Source organism: Eulemur rufifrons, chromosome 4, assembly GCF_041146395.1.
Source record: "Eulemur rufifrons isolate Redbay chromosome 4, OSU_ERuf_1, whole genome shotgun sequence".
Lineage (NCBI taxonomy): Eukaryota > Metazoa > Chordata > Mammalia > Primates > Lemuridae > Eulemur > Eulemur rufifrons.
Window position 1 is genome coordinate 6,476,448 of NC_090986.1, and position 16,856 is coordinate 6,493,303.

At 40.1% G+C, this 16,856-nt stretch overlaps 1 pseudogene; it reads left to right on the forward strand.

Moving 5' to 3' along the window:
• The first annotated feature begins 11,562 nt into the window (after nt 1-11,562).
• On the forward strand, nt 11,563-12,498 carry LOC138382395 (olfactory receptor 2A12-like; annotated as a pseudogene).
• The last annotated feature ends 4,358 nt before the right edge of the window (nt 12,499-16,856 follow it).

The window sequence follows — 16,856 nt, forward strand, 5'->3', positions numbered from 1 at the left end:
TATTAATATAAAACCACCAACCATATCCAATACCAGACACCACTATTAATCACAGCTGTGCTTTTATTGTTCTCTCACCCAGTACTAGTAGCCAGCATGACCGTATTGACAGACCAGAACCTTAATATCACTCTTTTTGATCCAATTGGAGCAGACCCAGTTTTTTACCAACATTTATTCTAATTTTTGTCCATCCATCCAAAAGCATACCTTTTTATTTTAACAGGTTTTGGAATAATCTCACATATATCATTACTTATTCTGGGAAAAAAGACTTTGGTTATATAAAAGTAGTATGACTCATGATATAATTTGACTTTGTAGACCCTATCATATGAGCCCACCATATAATTGCAGTAGGGATAGACATTGACACTGAGCACATTTTACATTATCTACTATATTTTTGGCTGTTCCCATCAGAATTAAACTACTTAGCTAATGACCCCATTAAATGATCTCCAGTTATATTATCAGGATTAGACTTTATTTTTCTACTCACAGTTGGAGGCCTAACAGGGAGGAGCTGTACTAGCTAACTCATCAGTAGACACCAATCTTCATGATGTGTATTATTTTGTAGCACATTTCCACTACATTCTAGCAACAGGCATAGGCTTCACCATTATAGGATTTGTTCAATGATTCTCATTATTTTCAATCTGAGCCAGAACTCATTTTATTTTTATTTTATTTTATTTTTTATTATTTTTTTTAATGTTCAGCTTATTATGGGGGTACAAAAGTTCAGGTTATGTATATTGTCCATGCCCCCCATCCCCCCAAGTCAGAGCTTCAAGCGTGTGCATTCCCCAGACAGTGCGCATCGCACTCATTATGTAGGTATACACCCATCCCCTCCCCCACCCCCCACATCTGTCTGATACCCAATTGGTGTTATTCCCAAATGTGCACTTACATGATGATCAGGGAAACCAATTTGCTGGTAAGTACATAGGGTGTTTATATATTTGTAGGTGTTAACCTGACTTTCTTTCCACAACATCTTCTTGATTTATCAGGAATGCAACAATACTCCAACTATCCTGATGCATATACATGAAATGCAATCTTCTATGGTTTAGACATGATTTGTTTGTCCCCATCAAATCTCATTTTGAAATCTGACCCCAGTGTGGTATGTTGCAGGTGGAGCTTGGTGGGAAGTGTCTGGGTCATGGGGCAAATCCATCATAAATAGATTAATGCCCTCCCTCAAGGGTGAGTTCCCACTGTATTCGTTCCAGAAAGAGCTGGTTGTTAAAAGGAGCCTGGAACCTCCACAACTTCCTTCCTATCTCGCCATATGATCCCTGCACCTTCTGCTGTGAGTGGAAGCAGCCTGAATCTCTCCCCAGAGGGCTGAATTCACCTTCAAACTATAACTTGTCCTCATTCCTTCCACATAGTAAATCCCATTACATGCTACTATGATCTCTAATATAGACTTCTGAAATAGTCCTCTAACTAGTCTTCCTGCTTTCATTCTCATATTATCCCCATTGTTCACATAGCACCCAGAGTGACCTTTAAACAAAGGTCTCTTACCTATCTGCAAAAAAACAGCCAGGGGTTCCCTATCACACTTAGAATAAAATCTCTCTCATTTCAAGGGCCTACAGAGTCCTGTATGATCTGATCTCTGCCTATTTCTCTGATCTCACCTCTAATTTCCACTTTCATTCACACTGCTCTAGCCACACTGGTCTTCTTGATCATTTTCAAATATGTGAACCTCAGTCTCTCTCAGGGTCTTTTGTTTCCTCTGCCTGAACACACATTTCTCTGATTTTTTTATGGGTAACTTTATTCAGGTCTCAATTAAAATGTTACCTCCCCTGAGAGATCATCCTGCACTATCTTAATCCTTGAACACAGTAAGTTCTCAACAGATATTAAATGGCTGGAGATACTTATCCATGTTTCAATACAAAAGAGCAACTGGGAAAAAACACAATTCAAAAAATAGATAAAAGGATTGCTCCTGAAAGAGACCCTTATTAAAACAAAAGGGGAATGTCAGAGAGAAGAGTGGTAAATGAGAGTTTGAGAGATAGGTTCCTTTGAGAACTCACATTATCATAACCTGCCTGCTCTCCCTACGTCTCAAGCCTTCTTTTCACAAGCCCCTGAGAAGCACCTCACAAAAACACCTCAAAGTGGTGCCATCTCACAGACAAGCTGTGTTATTACCAGCAATGGTTGTCTCTGTGTGAATAGCCCTTATTCACCTGAACTCCGTCGTCTTGTCATGGTTCTCACCACCATCCATGGCTCCTTCCCTTGCTCCAATAAAGAAAATACATTTTTCTTGGGGATCACACATCTAGCTTAAAGAAAAAGAAATGGTACATGGTCATGCTGTGGGAGTCCCAGATCCAAATCCAGTCCATTGGCCATCAAAAAAGAAAGCAGCTGACAGTAAGTGATGGAGGAAAACTTGGCCTAAAGGATGAGAAATAAGGTACACAGTGCAGCTGTCCATATCTACCTCCATAAAACTCAAACCTTTCCTTAGGGAATGGAGATCAGAAATTCACAATGAAGGAGGCAGAAATTATGGAGGACAAATTCTGACTATTGTGTAAAATGATCTTACCCAGTGAGATCAGGTTGCTCTATTTCTCCAACATCGCCTCCCTGTACCAGTCTCTCTGAGCAGGGTCCAGGCATTCCCACTCCTCCTGAGAGAAGTCAATGGCCACATTCCTGAAATTCACTAACCACTGAAATCATATTCCATTCATTATTTGTTAAGATATGGTAATGATTTGGAGGTGACATTACAAAAGATGGAGGAGGTCATTGAGGGAAGTGGGTGGCACAAGTAACAATAGGCCATGGCTGAACACCAGTAACATCAGTGGTCATGGAAGGAAACTGGATGCCTAAACTGTAGTATCAACATGATTCTCCATCATTCCTATTGCCAAAGTTAAAGCTTCCTATGTATAATAGAACAATTCCATTATCTGTAAAGGTCTTAGAATAAACAAAACCAGCTGAGTCCAATTTCTCAATTAAATGAAATATTACATGTAATCACATAGCACATTAAGCTTTCACATTTGCAATAAATATGAGTTCTTCCCTTCCCTTTTCCCTTTCAAGAAAAAGACAAATACAAGATTGGCCTCATTTACAGCAAGACCCCACCACTACTAAAAATAGAAAAATTAGCTGCATGCAGTGGAGTGTGCCTATAGTCCCAGCTACTCGGGAGCCTGAGGCAGGAGGATCACTTAATCCCAGCAGTTTGAGGTTGCAGTGAGTTAGGATCATGTCACTGCATTCTAGCTCCAGTGACAGAGCAAAACTATGTCTCAGAAAAAAAAAAAAAAAAAGATAAATGAGAGGGGAGGCAGGAGAGTTAGAGGAGGAGATGAGATAATGAAATCAAAGGTCAGAATGCTGTGACTTCTGCCTTTAAAAATGGAGGGGAGCCACCAGCCAGATACAGAGACCATGGGCAGCCTCTAGAACCTGAAAAAGACAAGGAAACAGATTCTTCTCTAGAACCTCCAGAAGGAACACAGCTCTGCTGGTACTTTGATTTCAGCTCTGTCAAACTGCCTTCAGACTTCTGACCTCCAGGAGTACGAGACAACAAATCTGTGTTGTTTTAAGCTACTCAATTTGTGGTAATTTGTTACAGCACCAACAGGAAGCTATACAGGAGCAAGATCCCTTCCTTCACAGGACTCAGTTTCTATCCAATCTCAAAAGTGTCACAGAAAATCTTGCCACATACTGAGACTAGGGATATCCAACAGAAATGTTGTCATCTTAATACTTGTATGTTTTGGTCTTGTCTCTTGTTTCTGTGTTCTTTTTCTTTATCCAATTTGTTTAGGATATAGGCGTTACCTTCAAGCTCTGAGAAAAATCAAACAACCCCATCCATAAATGGGCAAAGGATATGAACAGAAACTTTGCAAAAAAGACAGAATAATGGCCAGCAAACATATAAAAAAAAATGTTCAGCATCTCTAATCATTAGGGAAATGCAAAACACACCCACAATGAGATATCTCCTAACCCCAGTGAGATTGGCCTTTATAAAAAAATCCCAAAACAACAAATGTTGGTGAGGATGTGGAGAGATTGGAACACTCTTACACTGCTGGTAGGACTGTAAATTAGTATAACCTCTTTGGAAAAAAATTTGGAGATACCTCAAAGGGCTAAAAATAGAAATACCATTTGATCCAGCAATAGCACTATTAGGCATCTACCCAAAGGAACAAAAGACATTATATAATAAAGGCATCTGCACCCGAATATTTATGGCAGCACAATTCACTATTGGAAGGATGTGGAAACAACCTAAGTGCCCGTCAGTCCATGAGAGGATTAATAAAATATCGTATATATATACCATGGAATACTACTCAATTACAAAAAATGATAGTAATCTAGCACCTCTTATATTTTCTTGGATAGAGCTTGAACCCATCCTCCAAAGTGAGATATCACAAGAATGGAAGAATAAGCACCACATGTACTCATGATCAAATTGGCACTAACTGATCAACACTAAGGTGCTCACATGGTAGTAATATTCTTTGGGGATTGGGAGTTTGGGGGTGGGTAAACTCACAGCTAATGGACGTGGAGAGCATTGTAGGGGGGAAAGGGCATACAGTTTGGGTGTGGCAAAGTATAACATGTAACCAAAATGTGTGTAACCCCTGAAATTTTATATTTATTTAATTATTATATTCATATATTTATATCCTTAAATAAAAAACCCCAAGTGATTATATTAATAATTTAAATCAATAGTACATAATATGTATGTTAGCATGCAACATCATACTTTTACTACAACCATATGTTGGAATGTAATTGTAACTTTCAATTTTGAAATAATTGTAATTCACAAGCTAGATTCTTCCATACTCTAACCTTTCATCATCAGACCCACCACCAAAATCAAAACTCTTGAAACATATGAAAAACAACATACACTCACATTTAGCATTCCTTTAATGTAAGCTTTTGTTAGGAGAGATCTTTGTGAGAATTTTAGTATTAAATAAATATTAAGCATTCTGTTTCTCCATACATTAAAGTGTGTTATAATCTATTGTAATGGTAAATGACTTGGGAAGGCTAAATGATATACAAGTAAACAAGAAGAAAATACTCAAAAAAAAAAAAAGAAAAGAACAGAAAGAAAGAAAAAAGAAATGGTGTCATCTTGAATTGGAAAACCCAGGTTTGTAGAAGATCAAAGTTTGCCATGTGTCTCATTTTACCACTCATCTCTGCCTCACCAAACCAGGGCACTAACACATATTGCTCTTAAGGGGAGGTATTTCTGCTTCCTCAGGGCTCCTGGCAGAAGATTGTGCATGTGGAAAATATAGAATTATCTGCTGAATAAACATCTAAAATCTGTTTGGAGAGGGGAAAAGCATTTAGAAAAGAATCGGACTCTTTATTAGTATTACTCATTGGAATGGAAGAAGATTGAGAGCAGTTCCCTTAAGGGACCAAACAAGGCAGAAAATTCTGGGATAGATAAATCAGGTGTTCACATCATACAACAAAATGACTGTTCTTCAAGAAAGAAAGAAGAAACAGAAACTCACATGGGGCATGGTTTTAAGAACTGGTAGAATTGATCCATTTTCTGGGTTCCTCTCCTGGAGACATACAAAGTCCAGGGAAGCCAGCGCTGGAGATGGAAAAAGAAGCTACAACATCAGACTTGCCTCAGAACCCACATAATGAGTGACTTGGATCTACCTTTACATCCCCTCTTTAAGGGAGATTGGAAAAACCTCAGCACTTCCACAAACCCAGTAGAAGCCAGCTACTGCAGAACAGATTCAGGCCTGATCTTTTGTTAATCTCCATGTTGAGCAGGCCCCCAGATGCTGCTACTTTCCCAGGGCATTCTCTCTTCTGAAGTAGGAAAGAGGCATGCTCAGGAAGCCCCATACCTTCCCCCAGGACCAAAACTAAGTGAGGTTCTTTTCTCCCTGCCTCCCCATCTAAGAAGGGGCTTCAGAGACCAAAATATGGCCTCCCTTCAGACACCATGGACATCAGCCAGACTCACAGATGCTTTGATAGACAAGCCAGGGTCAACAGATCCAAAACAGTCCCTATGAGAACACAAATTCCTGAGCACATGGAGCCTCACCCTGATCTATGATTCCCAGAATCCTGCAGCCCAGCATACCCTAATTCTCAATCATAACCACTTGTGATTTTCCTGCTTGAGCATGTGAAGGCTGTAGAGAAGCTAAAATTATGGAGTTTACATTAATTTAATTACTGGGACATGCAAATGATCACATTTCAATGGATCAGGACACAAGCGCAGGCAAGTGAAGTCATGTGCCTGAATTCAAAATTAGAAGTGGCATAGCTAAATTTTAAATTCTGCCAAGATGAAGAATTGGCCTGACCTGCTGGCTCTCTCCCTCAAAATCAAAATTGGAGAAACTGTAGCAGAAAGCATTGAATATAGAATCCAGGAAGCAATGACTGGAGAAACTTTGGGAAAATGGAAAGCTCTTCTGAACTGGGTTTTTGAGGGTGTGTTCTGTGAGAACAAAGAGATGGGTTGTCTTTTAGAGAGAAAGTTCCCATCCATGTTTGATTGTGCAAATGAGGGATGCAAACATGCTTAGTTTTGATTGGCTGATACAAGTCACAGTCTATTATTTAGGTCCAGGTGGTGAGATGAAGCTTTACTGCAGCCATTGGTTCAGGAGGTATAAAGAAGAACAGACAGCTATGAAAGTTCCAAAGTTACACAAGTGTGCAAGGTTCCCAGGAATGCCAAATACCTGTGTGACCTCTGGTCAGTAAACGGCTGCTTGACTCTGTTCTAAATTTAGGACCAGTTAGGCACTCAGGATCCAACTTGAAGGACTGGATAATTCAGTGTTCACAGAGGTAATATCAAAATACATAAGGAATACATATAACTCAATAGGAAAAACAAAACAAAACAAAAAAAAACCAAATAATTGGATTAAAACATGGGGCAGAGGACCCAAACACATTTTTTTTCCCCAAAGATGACCTAAAGGAGTCTGAAATTGTGTTGAACATCACTAATCATCAGGGAGATGTAAATCAAGACCATAACAAGACATCACCTCACACCTGTTAGGATGGCCACTATAAAAAATTTCAAAGATAACCAGAGGGGGTGGGCTTTGAGATGGCAAACTAGAAGCAGTCTGCACAATGCCACTCTCATGGAGAGAACTGAAAGTGGTGAAGGGATACCTACCTTTGGATCAATCATCTAAGCAAGAACACTGGGAATCCACAGAGAGGAGAAGGGGCGGAAGTGAAGTAAAGAGAGAAGTGGCCTAACCTCCTTGGTAGGACCACAGGTACTTGGGGAAGGCAACTACACACAGGAAAGCAACAGAGGAGAGAATCCTGGGCTCCATGCTTCCCCTGAGGATACTGTAACCAAAGTGCATGGAGGGCCCTCCATTGCAGCAGGCCTCTGGACTGATACAAACAGCTGCCTGGAGGCTGTGCAACTGCACTGCTCCAGAGAGAAGGCACTGCTGGCTTGTGAGCCCTGGGCACTGTGACTGACATGACTGTGATATCACAAACCTGGAATTCTACTTCTGCCCAGGGGTCAGATCTGTGACTGCTACCTCTCCCTCCCCCTACCAGGCAGGGAGCAAGCAGGGAATCCTGGTTCTTACATGCCCCCCATGGGTGAGTGATATGCACCATCACCAGGGGACCTGTGCAGAGCAGGAGACCACAGGGCCAGCACTCACTGCTGTGGCCTGGGGAGTCCAGCTTCCCTGAACCTCCTGTGGACCCAGGCAGAGCATGCACCCATAGCCCTCAGTGCCCACCAGCCATTGTTGGGGTGATTGGACCACCACTGCTGCTGCTTGGAGGCCCAAAGCAGAACAAAAGCCAGTGCGCAGCCTTCACCTTTGGATCTGGGTAGACTGCATGCTATGCACCTGTACCACCCCGCACAGGCACCCTGTGCACTATGACCTGTGTGTGCCTGACCCCAACTGCACACCTGACAGTGTGGCCGCCGTGGCCCAAAGACATGTGTGCTGCACCTCACAGACCTACTCCATCCCATACTAGTGCCTGGCCCCAGGGGCCCACATTGCACTGGAGCTGATGGGCCCACTCTGCACTGGGGCTCAGCTCTGCCCCATGGGCCTGCTATGCCCCCTGCATGTGTGCCATCCTGAGCATGCCGTGTCCTGCTTGTGTGACTGGCTCCTCAGCTGCCCAGGCCTCTGTGCATGCATGCTGCACCCAGCAGACCTCTATCTCCTGTCATTTGGACTAGCCCCACCTCACGTGTGCATCTTGCACCATAGGCCCACCCAGCTGCAGCAGCCAGTGACAACCACAGGGGAATGGGGGAGACACAGCAGAGTGGCCGTGTTAAAGGCTCACAGTGCATCTGCCTGTCTTCTGCCTAGTCAAGCTGTCAGAGCAGGACCCAAGCACACCATCCAGGAACCCATTTCTATATTCACTGAGAAAACAGAGGACCCAGCAGAGGGGTATAAGCATATGATATATGCTATGTGTTTTGAGCTGAGAGAAGAGATCCCAGATGAGAAGAAACCAGCATTAAAACTTTGTCAACACACACACAAAAAACCGGCTCTCTCTGCACCTCCAAAAGATCATAATAGCTCTCCAGCAATGAGCTGCAACCAAAAATAAATTGTTGAAATGACAGATATGGAATTCAGATTATGGATGGCAAGTAATATGAAGAGAATGAGGAGATGGCAGAAAACATTCTCAAAGAAACAAACAAAAAAAATCTCAAGACATGAACAAAGAATTCACTAATGAGTGGATAACATTAGAAAACAGACAACAGATAACAGAAATGAAAGAGTCATTTAGAAATTTTCAAAATACAGCAGAAAGCTTTAATAATACACTAGACCAAGTAGAAAAAAAGAATTTCCAAGCTTGAAGACAAGGATTTCAAAGCAACCCAGTCTGTAAAAAATGTAGAAAAAAGAACAAGAAATGAGCAACCACTGCACAAAATATGGGATTATGCAACTCAAGCTAATATAAGAATCACAAGTATCTCTGAAGGAGAAGAAAAAGCAATAAGCACAGAAATACTATTTGAGAAAATAATTGAGGAAAACTTCCCTGGTATTGCTGGGGATTTAGATATCCACAAATGAGATGGCAAACACCTGGAAAATTCATAGCACATAGACCATCACCAAGACACATAGTCTTCAGCCTTGCCAAAGTCAAAGTGAAGGAGAAAATCCTACAAGCTGTGAGATGAAAGCAATAAGTTACTTAACAAAGGAAAACCCATCAGACTAAAAGCAGACTTTTCAGTAGAGACCTTTCTAAGCCAGAAAGAATTGGGGTCTCATATTTAGTCTTACAGAATAACAGCCAGCCAAAATTGTGTATCCTGCAAAACTAACTTTCATAAATGAAGGAGAAACAAGGTCTTTCCCTTTAAGGAAATTTGTCACCACTAGACTTTCCATACAGAAATGCTTAACATCCCTATAGAATGCTTAAAAATGTTCTATACATGTAACAGAACAATCAGTACCCACCAGTATAAAAACACCCCAAAATTAAAGCTCACAACTCTTAAAAAACAGTAACACGAGGGAGAAAACAAAGCAATGAGGTATCATTCAACATGAATGCTACAACAGTATCTCACATAACAATTACTAATACTGAACATAAATGATCTTAATGCTCCATTTAAAAGATATAGACTAAATGGATGAAAAAAATAAAACCCAAGTATATGCTGTCTCCAAGAAAACCATCTAACTCACAAGGATACTAAGAATCAGGGGAAAGGGATGGAGAAAAAAGGAAACAGGAGTAGCTATTCTCATATCAGTTAAAATAGACTTTAAATCAATAATGGTTAAAAAAAAGAAAAGATGGTGATTTTATAATGATAAAGGGAGCAATTCAGCAAGAAGATATAACAATCCTAAATATACATACGCACCTAATACAGGGGCTCCCACCTTCATAAAACAAATTCCAGTAGATCTAAGCAAAGAAATTAACAGCAGCACCATACTTGCTGGGGACTTCAACATTCCACTGACAGAACTAAGACAGATCAAGTCAGATGATCAACAAAGAAATACAAGACTTAAATAAGACTCTAGAATAAATGGACCTAACAGACATCTACAGAACATCCTACCCCAAAACTGGAGAATATACATTCTTTTCATGAGCTCATGGGGCATTTTCTAAGATACATCATATGTAAGCCAACAAAACATGTCTCAGAAAATTGAGAAAATCAAAATCACACCATGTATCTTCTTAGACCACAGTGGAATAAAACTAGAAATCAATCCAAGAGGACCTCTCAAATCTACACAAAGTCATGGAAATTAAACAACCTGCTGTTGAACTATCCTTGGGTCAATGATGAAAGTAAGATGGAAATCCAAAGATTTTTCAAACTGAATGACAAACATGACACAAGCATCCAAAATCTAAGGGATAAAGCAAAAGCAATGTTAAGAGGGAAGTGCATAGCCTTAAATGTTTACATCACAAAGACAGAAAGATCACAAATTTTCACCCTAATATCACACCTCAAGGAACTAGACAAAAAAGAACAAACCAAACGCAAAGCTAGCAGAATAAAAGAAATAGTAAAGCTCAGAGCAGAACCAAATGAAATTGAAACCAAAAAGACAATACAAAGGATCAATGAAACAAAAAGTTGACTTGTTGAAAAGAGCAACAAAATTGATAGACGTCTAGCTGGATTAACCAGAAATAGAATAGAAAAGGCTCAAATAAGCTCAATCAGAAATGAAAAAGAAGACATTATAACTGATACCACAGAAATACAAGATATGATCTGTGACGATTATGGAAACCTCTAAATACATAAACTAGAAAGCCTAGAGGAAACAGATAAACTTTTGGAAACACATAACACCCCAAGCTTGAATCAGGAAGAAGTATTATATAGGAACCCTGAACAGACCAATAACGAGTAACAAAATAGCCTCCACATGTACTTGCCATCAAATTGGCACTAACTGATCAACACTATGGTGCTCACACAGTAGTAACATTCTCCAGGGATTAGGGGGTTGGAGGGGGTGAACTCACAACTAATGGACACGGTGTGCATTGTAGAGGGGAAGGGCGAGCCTCTAAACCTCACTTGGGTGAGACAAAGACATAAAATGTAACCAAAACGTTTGTACCCTCATAATATCCTGAAATAAATAAATAAATAAAATCTCACAACAGCAACAACAACAAAAAAAAAGCCTCAGACCAGATGGATTCATAGCCGAATTCCACCAGACCTACAAAAAAGAACTGGCACCCATTCTACTAAAACTGTTTTGTACATAGAGAAGGAAGGAATCCTCCCTAACTCATTCTACAAAGCCAGTATCACTTTGATATCAAGCCAGGAAAGGACACAGTAAAAAAAAAAGAAAAAAGAAAACTGCAGACCAACATCCCTTCTGAACATAGAAGCAAAAATCCTCAGCAAAATACCAGCAAAATGAATTGCTGACCACCAAGATGGTTCGGGAAAATTCCAGCACCATCACCGAGCTCATCCTTCTTGGGTTTTCCAATCACCCCCAAGCTGAGACCCCCCCTCTTCCTCCTCTTCTCTCTGGTTTACCTGGTCAATCTCTTTGGCAACACGGCAGTTATCATTCTGGTGGTAATTTATTCCTGTCTCCAGACACCCATGTATTTTCTCCTCCGTCACTTGGCCTTTCTCAACATATCGTACACCACAGCTGTGGTCCCCAAGATGCTCTTCCACCTCCTTGCCTCCAAGAAAGTCATCTCTTACAAACTCTGCCTGGCCCAGACCTGTTCATGGGAGCAGCGGAGTGCATCATTCTGGCAGTCATGGCCCTGGACTGCTACGTGGCCATTTGTCACCCTCTGCAGTACCTGCTCATCATGAACTGGTCTGCGTGTGTGCAGCTGGCTGTGGGGGCCTGGGGCGTCAGCTTCTTTGCCTCCGTGGTGCCTCTACATCACCATACCTCCCTTCTGTGCCCTTACATTATTGATTATATTTTTTGTGAAGTCCCTGTTCTTCTTCACATGGTCTCTGGTGACACATCTCTGCAGGAGGCCATGATGGTGGTAGGAGCATCTGCTACCCTCCTCCTCCCCTTCCTCCTCCTTGCCCTCTCTTACCTGTGCATACTGGTTGCTGTGATGAGGATGAACTCAGCTGAGGGTAGGAAAAAACCTTTCTCTACCTGCAGCTCTCACCTGGCTGTGGTGACCATTTATTATGGGACAGGGATGTTCATGTACATGAGGCCCAAATCTCTATATTCCGCTGAAGGTGATAAACTGATTTCCTTGTTCTATGCAGTCATCAATCCTGCTCTAAATCCTCCTATTTATAGCCTGAGAAATGAGGAAGTGAAAAGAGCCTTAAGGAGAGTCCTAGAGAGACGGCCAGTGTCCCAAGGCAGAGGATGTTAATACTATCTTGAGTAGTTAGAATTTCCTTATCCTAATATACTCCTTAAGGCTAGCAAAATATTTACGTCATACATTTTATTTAATTAGCCACATTTACATGTAACTCCATGTCAAAACTATTACAAATATATTAGGTCATTCTTCTCTGACTGCAGTCTACTGTGACCCTCCTTTCCATGACTGTTATCAGATTACACCCCAGGTATTGACTATTTCTACACATCAGAAAATTAATCCTAACAGTAAACAAGTTTCATTTAATGAGGAAACTGGAATTGGAATTTCAAGGCAGGTTTTCTGACTTCATAATTTGACACAGCCTCCATGATTTATTACTCGTCTTCCCTGCAGTATTACATCTCTGATGTTTTGTTTACTGATCAGATGTCATAGCACCCTCTTGTTACCCTGTATGCAGTATATGTCCATTTGAAACACCTGTTTCACTACTGGTGGAGATTCTTTCTATAGCTTAGGAAATATAATCAAATCCAACAAATAACTAAGTTTCAGAGAAAAAGGCTTTATGATTCTCAATTTTTGGATGTTTTACAGATATTATGAGCATGATTCAACTCTCCATCTCTAAGCTGATAAGTCCTGATACTCCTGTCAAATGCAGTGTTTTCAAAATGTCACATTCCCTCAAGTCTGTGAATTTGACCAATTACTGCCTTTCTCAGGCATGTGATTGATATATGTATTTCTAGCATCAACTCAATTGTCACTTTCTTCATGACATATTTCCCTGAAAACCAACCCTTTTACCGGGCTGTGAATTCTCCTTTCTTTGATGCAAGAAGCTAAACTTTAGCTTGTTTCTTTGCCTGTTTTATTTTGTTGACTTTGCACTTGTTTGGACCATGCATGGAACATTGATTCTCTCCAGAAACCTCATAATTTAACCTTGTGCACCCTGACTTCTATCTGCAGTGCCAGGAAATAAAAGCCCAGCAACATGTAGGGGCATCAAGAAAGCCTTCTTTCTAAAGATTATTTAAGTACAGTCATAAAAAATGAGGAAAATCCACCAAGTGTACATGTCAAAAGATAAAATTCAAATGGAGGTGCAGGCCAAGCATGGTTGCTAACAACTATAATCCCAACATTTTGGGAGACTGAGGCAGGAGGATCACTTGAGGCCAGGAGTTCAAGACCAGCCTGGGCAAGAGAGTGAGATCCGATCTTTAAGAAAACAATAGAAAACTAGAAAAATTAGCCAGGCATGGTGGCACATGCCTGTAGTCCCAGCTACTCAGGAGGCTGAGGCAGGAGGATTGCTTGAACCTTAGAAGTTTGAAGTTGCAGTGAGCTATGATGATTCCACTGCACTCTAGCCTGGGCAACAGAGCAAGACCCTGTCTCAAAAACAAAACAAGCAAACCAAATGGAGGTGCAGAGTGGGAAAAAAAGCACCAAGAATTCAGTGAAAATAGTTCAAGGTGTCTTCCACACTCCACGCTGTCCTCAAGACTTGTCTGCATTTTTCTTTTTGCTCTTAATAAATGGAACAAGGTCTTAGCATTTTTCTTCTGTTTTCCCCTAATGCCAAGTTCCTTGTGCACCCCTTGTTTTTAATTAGATTATTTTTTTTTTGCCTAATTTAATCATATATAATGGCTTTCTCTTGTCTTATTGTTTTTGAATGACATTTCATCATTTCATATAGGTTTTTCTTTTCTTTTACCCAAAATTAAATTGTATGTGCTTTGTTTTGTTTATATGCTTTTTAGAGATATATTCTTGCTCTGTTGTCCAGGCTGGAGTGCAATGGAATCATCACAGTTCACTGCAACCTCGAACTCCTAGGCTCAAGTGATCCTCCTGCCTCAGCCTCTTGAGTAGCTAAGACTATAGGTGCATGTCATCATGCCCAGCTAATTTTTTTTAATTTTATTTTTCATAAAGACAGGGTCTCGCTATGTTGCCCAGGATGGTCTTGAATTCCTGACCTCAAGCCATCCTTCATTTTCTATTAATATGGAGAGTGTGGTGATTTTTTGATAAACAACATGGGCAAGGGTTACAGCACCAAATACTACATGTGAAATTCACTTAAGCCTCATTTTCTGCATATGTAATTTTTTAAAACAGAAAATATTTAACATACAGTTATTAATAGGGTTACAAAACTTTGTAATAGATATTTAGAAAATCAAAATTTAGTCCCCAAGACTCTGAATTTTCAAAGCATTGCTCTGTTTTTTAAATCAAAGTGCTATATATAAATATTTTTCCATCAACCACAATATCATTATGAATTTTTCTTACTCAAAGACTACTGAAATGTCCCTATCTTTCTGTGCTTGTGGTGAGTTTGTTGTGGTTTGCAATGCACTGCTTATCTGGTAGTTCCTAGCTGTTGACATTAGTTCTTTCTCCATGGGACAAAGGCAGCCAGCTAACCAGCTGAAGACCTTGAAATAAAATAAGCTGTTCTATGTCCCGTCTCTTTCCCTTTGGAGAACGCTCCTGGGAATTCATTACTAGAACTCTACTTTTAGCAAGCAAGTTCTCCTCTGGGAGCACATACTGATAATGGGTGAGGTCTGAGTAGGGTGCAGAAGTTGATTCTTGAGAGGCTCAATATATTAATGATCAAAAACTATGCCCAAGGGTTTAAAATAATACCAGGAGGAACTTTCAACAAAGCCAATACCGGGACTTTTTAATCCCCCCAACACCACACACGCGCAGGTTCACATGCGTGTACATACGTGTGCACTCACACTGTTTGCCGTCCCTCACACGCCCGCCCCACCTCTGCCCTATTCCTATGCTGTTTTCCTTCTCTGGGATTTCTTCTTTCCCACTTTCTTCACAAATTAAAGCACTATCATTTTGCTCATGTCCTAAATTGCCATGATGTCTTACACCCAAACACTGTTCTCCCTGACAATTATTAGTTTTTCCTCCTGTGTCTGGTGTTCTGGAGTTCTTTTATGGCTTACATTTTTCAGTCCTTGCACGGTGAATATACTGAGCAATCTCAACACAAAGATTCATCTCTACCCCATCATCACAAGTGGCTAATAAATGAATAAGTTTTAAAATGTGAATGGGTACATGGAATATGTTTACAATGTAAGATGATAAGAAAAAGCAGAGAATAAAACTGTATATAATGATTAATGCTAAAATTAACATGAATACATATAGAAATACTGATTGTGATCATAAAAATAAAAGGGTTTTCATTTTCAATTTGTGGGTAAACCTTTCTTCAAGATTGTATTTCACGCATCTTTGTTGCTTTTTCAAATTAACGATTTGAAGAGATTCATTACATTCAAATAGGATTAGGTCAGTGTGGGGATTGTGTACAAATGGATGCCAGGAATCATCACAGTAACTATTCATCACTGGGTTGAGCACTGCACACAACACCACGGAATTTTAAGTTTGGCCCCTTCTGTCAGATATAGTACACTTTGCCAGGGTAGTTAAGGTAGCACACGTGGAAGCAAACCCACGAGGCAGCCCAAAGTGGTGGTTGCATCCTGGGGTTCTGATCTGGGAGCCACAGAGGTGCAGTGTGTCGGTGTGCAGTAAGGCAGCCAGGGAACTCCCTTTCAAGATGCCTGTTAAGTTACACTTTGGAGAAGAGGAAAACACGTAAAGGAGTCAAGAAGACAAGTGTCTTCCAGGGGAGATGTAATCTGAGAAAATTTTCATTACCCATAATTTCTACATACGGCTTCTAAAATTCAGAAGGATTTTCATTTTCATGAGGTGAATGGATCGGGATAGAGAAAGCCACTGCTGCCTTCTGCTGTTTTATCTTCTGTTTTTGTTTTGTTTTGTTTTGTTTATATAGCTTCTTTCTTTCAGGAGAAATTTTTAAAAACTCAGAGCACTTTTTCCTGTTGTAATTTCTCTGCTATTCATGAAGAATATGTGCTTTCTTCTCAAATGTTGCTCATTGGGAGCTGATTATAAGTTCCTAATGTCTGTTATAAACACACTGGTTTGAGGATAAGCTATCACTGAATCACTTTTCCATATACCCTCCAATACTTTTCCAGCACCAAATTCTGAAGTCTTTATGAATGAGGTCTTCACTCGTCTCCGATTCAGAGTGATAAAGTTTCATTCATAACACTCTTCATTAGAAAGTCTGATACTTAGAGGTTTTGCTACTCTAAACAATGTATCAATACTAAATTCCTCATTATTTGTTTCAATATTCATTCATTCATTCTTTCAAACACTCATCAAATATTTTCAACCACCTATTATATGCCAATATGCTAGGTGCTAAAATACATAAAATGAATAAAGTATTTACTCTTAATAACTTCACTGATAAACACTTGAGAGGCATAAAACCAAGTGGAATATATATGTGGAGATGTTAA